The sequence below is a fragment of the Cebidichthys violaceus genome, unplaced genomic scaffold (genome assembly GCF_023349555.1).
Source record: "Cebidichthys violaceus isolate CVI_PGR_0920_01 unplaced genomic scaffold, fCebVio1.0.p SCAF_122, whole genome shotgun sequence".
NCBI classification, from domain to species: domain Eukaryota; kingdom Metazoa; phylum Chordata; class Actinopteri; order Perciformes; family Stichaeidae; genus Cebidichthys; species Cebidichthys violaceus.
Window position 1 is genome coordinate 366,548 of NW_027176288.1, and position 6,499 is coordinate 373,046.

A 6,499-nucleotide genomic window follows, 5' to 3' on the forward strand; every position below is an offset into this window, starting at 1 on the left:
AATATACTAATTATAATAAATCAGCAGAAATAAATGTAATAAATGATTTACTATATATTATTAAATGGTATTTATTTATTAGATCATACAATTGTTATGAATTACATTTTTTTTTTTTTATTGTTTTAAGAGTTCACTGTTCTGTTTGAGTCATAATACATTTTTTTGATTCACATAAAAATCAAGTGAAACTGGGGGTAAGTTTTGCATTTATGTATGTAAAATTTGCCATATATAATCAATATGTTTACATAAATTCAGTATTATATTTATTATCTTTAAAATTTATACTCAATTTTGATATCATGAAAGGTTTAACACGATGTATAATCTTTCATTTGAGTCCTAAAAGTAACTGAATGTATACAATGGTAAAATATGTGTTAAATATCCTGATTCATGATTGCAAACAAATGCATTTGTTTTATATCTAAGGATTGGGAGTCCTGATTTAAACACGTCTTTGTCTTGTGTTCACTTTTCTCACACATACTGTATACTAATGGCGTACAGGTAGGGGGCGTGGCTTATCAATTAATTGGGTCAGCAGGAGCCAGGTGTGGTGAGAAGAAGGCGACGGCAGCTCGCGGGAGTTTTGAACTGGCATTTGGATGAAGCTAGCTGCCAACCTTCGATAGAACCGTCTAAGAATACAGTGAAGAACACCTTGACGTTTCGTTGCATTCGCCTTCGGACTGTAGAACTTGAAGGAGCTCACCGTTTGTGCTAGCGTAGCTGCCTCTTCTGGTTCTGGTGACCTGCTAACGTTACATTTGAGGTAAGCCCAAAACAGCCCAGTGTTTGTCCTCTTTTTTTTTCTCATTCTAGCACCGTCCATAACGCCTTTAATCCTCATAAAACCGATGTAGATAAAGTCTATATTTAGACTTAGTTTATATACATACAGGAACGGGCTGCCTTTCTGCTATAGGCCTATTAAAGAATTACACAGAAAAGTTGCACTACTTTACTAGATAATGTATTATACTCCTAATATCTTGATATGTGAAGTTTTATTCACTTAATTCAGCCCACGTTTGTGCCTCATGTAGGCTCACTAGCATTTGTTTGCTATTAAGTTAGCATAAATGAAAGGCACAAAGGCGAGGACCCTAGAAGTCTTCATTAACTGTTTTCACACAGCAACAACTTATCAGTGTTAATTTTACAGTTCTATTTCAAACAGGCAATTTGATTACCAGTCTTATAGATTAGTTTAGGCTTACCGTATGTTTAGTGTAGAGGTGCACACTAAACATGTTTGAGCCTTGCTCTCTTTAATTGCATGAAGACATTCACAATTTATGAATTATTATTTATTTCATTTTACACTAAAAAAAAAGGGGAAGAACCAAGACATACAATTGAATGCAATTTATACATCCATGTAACAACAGAATAAGCCTAAATTGCAGTTGTAGCAACATGGTTCTAGATTGTAATAGTAGTGTTATATGCAGTTCACTTTGACAGCCAGTAGAGGGCGGTCGAAGCACATAAATGAATGACATTCGCGCGTTCATCAAGTTGAATCTGTCTCTATTGTTGTTCGTTTTGTAATCTCTCTACAAAAACTGTGATTCTGTTCTATTATTGTATGTCATATCCATCTTTTTTGTTGCATGTTGCACCTTTTTTAATAGATTCATATCTCTTTTTGCGTCAAGAAGATTGAGTTTGACACGTTTGAGTCATAAGATTTAAAAGTGGTCTGTTCATGAGGTTTTGTTCAGTCAACCTGCAAATTTGTATTTTAAAGTTGCTTTTTTTTTTTTCTTGGTAAGAAGTTGCATTTCAAAGCAGATTCAGCAAAGACAATAGGGGTCTGAAAAAAAAATCCAATCTTGCTTTAGTTCCACCTCTAAGACTAGCAATTATGTTTCCATTCTTCTTCTTCACACACACACACACACACACACACACACACACACACACACACACACACACACACACACATACATCGGATCAAAACCCTGAAACGGTAATTGATGAATAACAAATAAATAAAATGCTAATTTCTCCCTCTGAATAATTTAGATTTGTTTACTGTCAGCGAGTGAACCCCCCCCCCCCCCCCCCCTTCTTGTGCGCAGTGCAGCAGGCTACTTAGCACAGTTAAACATCTCGGAGACATTAAAACACATTAAAAACCATCGCAGTTAAGAGCTTTGCTGGACTGAGAGTGAACCGTCTTTGAGAGAGAAGAGACTGTGTGTGTGTGTGTGTGTGTGTGTGTGTGTGTGTGTGTGTGTGTGTGTGTGTGTGCGCGCGCGGATATATGTACGGCCGTTGTTCATTTACTTTATGTCAGGAACAAGCCCCTTAGTTGACTTCATTAACATTTAAATCTACCAAATTTTTTGCAAAATGGCTCATTTTCCTCTGAAACCTCTGGATCGATTGATTTCCTGTTCCTCTGCTCGTCCCTCTGGATGTGCTCATGCGTTTATTTAAGGCATATCACTTTTGTTTGCATGTCCACGCCCAAGTGCTTGGCATCCACACACTGGGTCTTTTCCACGTGTGTGCAAAGAATGTTTCTGCCTGCCAGGGCGAGTGCTCCCTCTAAGTGACCCCGTTTGTGCTCCATTACCAGAGCGTCGTTAAGCTGTTGTTGTCGAGACTCGCCTCTCCTTCCTTATGGTTCTGGCCTTGGATCTCATCCCTTCCCCTGAGCCCCATTGCAGCGCGGAGCAGTAAGCATTTCCCAAACAAATTAATACTACATCCTGAGTGTACCTAAACTTTCTGGAAGTGTATTGTAGCCTGGTAATGGTGGCCGTCGTTTGCATATCTCTCGTGGTTGCAGAACGGAGTTCAGTTCATGTTTATGCTTCGGGAATGGTTTATGGACACAAGCAGGGTTAATTCCTGTGACTGTGGCGTCCGCTTTATGGGGCCGGATATCGATCGGACGGGCTGTAACCGTGCTGTCTCGTGCAGCGGGCCGCAAATGCAAAATGCTTTCCAATAACTATGAGAGTAATTCAGGTTGGTAAATTACAGTCGGCAGCATACTGTACATATTGCGAGAGTGAGCTTACAGCAGCCTGTTAGTCTGCAGCGGGTTATGGATTTCGTATGAACATGAGGTTGGCTGGTCCGGGAGAGTGATGGCCGTTTCAAATTTCTTTGCTGGTAAGCATCTGCTGCTGAAGAAGAGAATATTCTGTCGATATGGCATCGCGTTAAGAGTAGAGTGTAATTATGGGCTTTCATTTGGTCTCTGTGTTAAAGAAATGACACGGCAATTTGCCGTTTGTTTTTTAACAGTACAGTTACATTAAACATTCAAACCACGCATTTCAGTGAAGACAGATTTAAATTCTGCATCTGACTTTATGTCTATATATCGAAGGTAGAAATCCGACCGGTCACTCTCGGGGGGGGGGGGGGGGGGGGGGGGAGGATTTTAAAAACACATTTGACTCTCGCCGTCTGCCGTCTGATTCCCGGTGACACGGAAACGTAGGTCCCCGACATACGACCCGAGCGCTGACCCCAGACTGTCATCCATCATTAATATGACTTTTGTGTTCTGACGTTGTTTTTGTGCCGTCTGACGTCCCGGGGTAAGGTTCCTCACATTTCACCTACCTGACCTACAGCTTAGACGTGACGCGTGTGTGTGTACACTCTTCTCTGGCGGTGCGTTTCTTTTGCAGAACAAACTCTCTGTACTTCTTGGCCACAGGTTCGTAGGAAGGCACTGTGTGTGCGAGCGTGTGTTTGGGGGGGCCACAGGACCCGACGAGGGGTAATCATGTATAAGTTATGTCAACTAATTAAGACTGGGCCCTAACCTATGGCTGACCCTGAGGAAATAACAATGCACCATCTAAAAGGCTTTGTACCTGTGGCCTCTTGGCCACACCAGAGTGTTGGATGTCCTGTGTGTGTGTGTGTGTGTGTGTGTGTGTGTGTGTGTGTGTGTGTGTGTGTGTGTGTGTGTGTGTGTGTGTGTGTGTGTGTGTGTGTGTGTGTGTGTGTGTGCGCGCGTGTGCGTGTGCTCTGGCTGGTAGTGCAGGGCTACCTTGATCTGGTAACTGGAGCACAAGGAGAGAAGAAACGAGAGAGCAAAGAGAAAAGGACAGCGGGGGAGAGTGAAGGAGAAAAGAAAGAAAGTGCCTCTTCAGTGAAAGAAAGTAAGAGAATCAGAAGCCTAGCCCATGTAATTAGGCCTAAATGAGTTTTCCACTGACTCAGTGGGTCGTGGCGACGCAGCGCTGGGACAAAGATGGACCGGAGGTCATGGAGTCGTGGAGTCAGGGAGACGGGGAGACGGGGCCGTGCTGTAGTCGAATGAAGAGAGGGGGCGCAGTGAGCGCTGCTTGAACTGTAGGTCTTCTCTGGTCAAGGGGTTTTTAGAGGAGCTGCACCAGTCTCATTACTGTTGTTGCTTTAGAGCTTTACATAGAGAGACTTTGTGGCTGAAACACCCATCTCACCAGTTTCACTATGTGGCGTTCCTGTCAGTTTCCTGGTATTGTGCATGCTGGTTCACTGTTCCACTTCCATTTGCTTACTGGAAGACTTCATAGAATCGAGCCATCGTTGATGTTATTAGTAAGACCGTAATTTATCCTACAGTAACGCATCTGAACATCTGCTGTGGAAAAAAACAAAAACGCAGTTTGAACAGGAGAAACGGGCAAGATTGCAAACAATAAACTGTGGAAGCTAGCAGGCTAACGATAGCGTTGCACAAGTTGAAAGTATAGTTATGTACAAAAAAAGCCTCCACTCTTCCACATAGTCTTTCCATAAGATTTTGGATTCTGGCTGAAATACCAAAGTTGTGATTTTATTGATTCTTACCATGTACTACTACTATCTGTGGGTCGGTTCATGTGCCTATCGATAACAGTGTTTATCAATGCTATTGGGTTACACCTGTCAGTGTTACATTTGCCGTCATTCCATCATGAGTCACCTTCAGCCAAATTTATTCTTACACTGACATATATTAATGGCAAAATTAAGCCCGAAAAAAAAAGGCCAAAGAAATGAGTTAAATGGTAAAACACGCCTCTCTCTTTTTCTCACTAGCAGCACATTTGAAAGGCTTTTGTACTTTGCTCAAGATCACTCAAAATGCCCATCTGTCACGCTAAAATCAAGCCTGTTTGTCTCCACTTGCGTATCAAGCTCCTGAGACTCATCCTAACGTGTCATAAAAAGTGTGAATGCTCGATGGCTTAGGCCTCCAGGTGTTACTGTTAAAGCCATTAAGTAAACCACAACTAGTCCACTTCAGCTGTTCTTTGGTCCCAAATGAATGGATCAAAAACAGTCGGGCTCCTCATTTTCAAGCAATCAATTTGCCACAAAATCAATTCGGGAAGTGGAGTTCAAATTTGTGTCCTTATTGGTCAGCTGTGAGTTCCACATTAACAACCAATCACGGGCCATTATGAACAACCAGCAGGAAGTGTTTGTGGTCGACATGACATCACCGCGACCCGTTTCGTGACCTGCACTCAGGTTGGGTTCAAAAGGTCACTGGATAACAGCAGGGGATGGTGGGGAGGTGGGCCACAGCGGAGGCCGTAAAGTAGTAAGCTTGTCATTTATGTCCATAGGAAATATCAGGCTCAGCTGGAAATTCTTTACAAAATCTTAATATACCTATTTTTGTCAGTTCTTTTCCGGTGCTTTTCCTTACTATGAAATGTCAACATGTCCAATGTGAAAAGGTTGTTAAGCTCTTCCTAATTAAGTCTAATTAATGCATTTCGTGGTCATGCTATTCTCTGCATTACCGGTGTGTTGTAGTCTTTTTCTAAAGGCCGTAAGCCATAGATCGGCAAAGTGGCACGGTAGAACCCGCTCCATTATTATTGCTTAATGATACACAGATTATGAATCTGTTTTTCTTTTAGCCATGCTGGTGTGTTGCTCAAGGGAGGCAATGCTGCTCTGTGTTGCAAATTCATGTATGCACCAACTTTCTGGGACTAATAACAGTTATATTCCTACATAACTGAAATGTTTTCCTTTTAGATTTTGACGCACTATTTAAGACCGATTACATAACCAGTTATAACACATTCAGCATGACTTCCTGCAATGTGTGTGTGTGTGTGTGTGTGTGTGTGTGTGTGTGTGTGTGTGTGTGTGTGTGTGTGTGTGTGTGTGTGTGTGTGTGTGTGTGTGTGTGTGTGTGTGTCACTTGTATGTTCTCATCCATATGTTTGTGCTTTATGCTGTTTTTCATTGTGTAAAAACTACAGTATGTTTTCACGTCTTATCTTATTGCTGTCCTTAGCGATGAGAGACTGTAGCGCGCAGACACACACACACACACACACACACGTATATTCACACCTTTCCTTTCTTATCATCGCACACACCTCCACCCCCCCTATTATCCCTCCCCTCCTCCCCCCTACATGTGCTACATGGCGGGGTGTGTGTGGGGTTATGAAAACAGTTAGGCTTAATAATTGATGTTCTGCATTTCAATCAATTTTACCACAGTGTTAGGCTAATTAAGGTT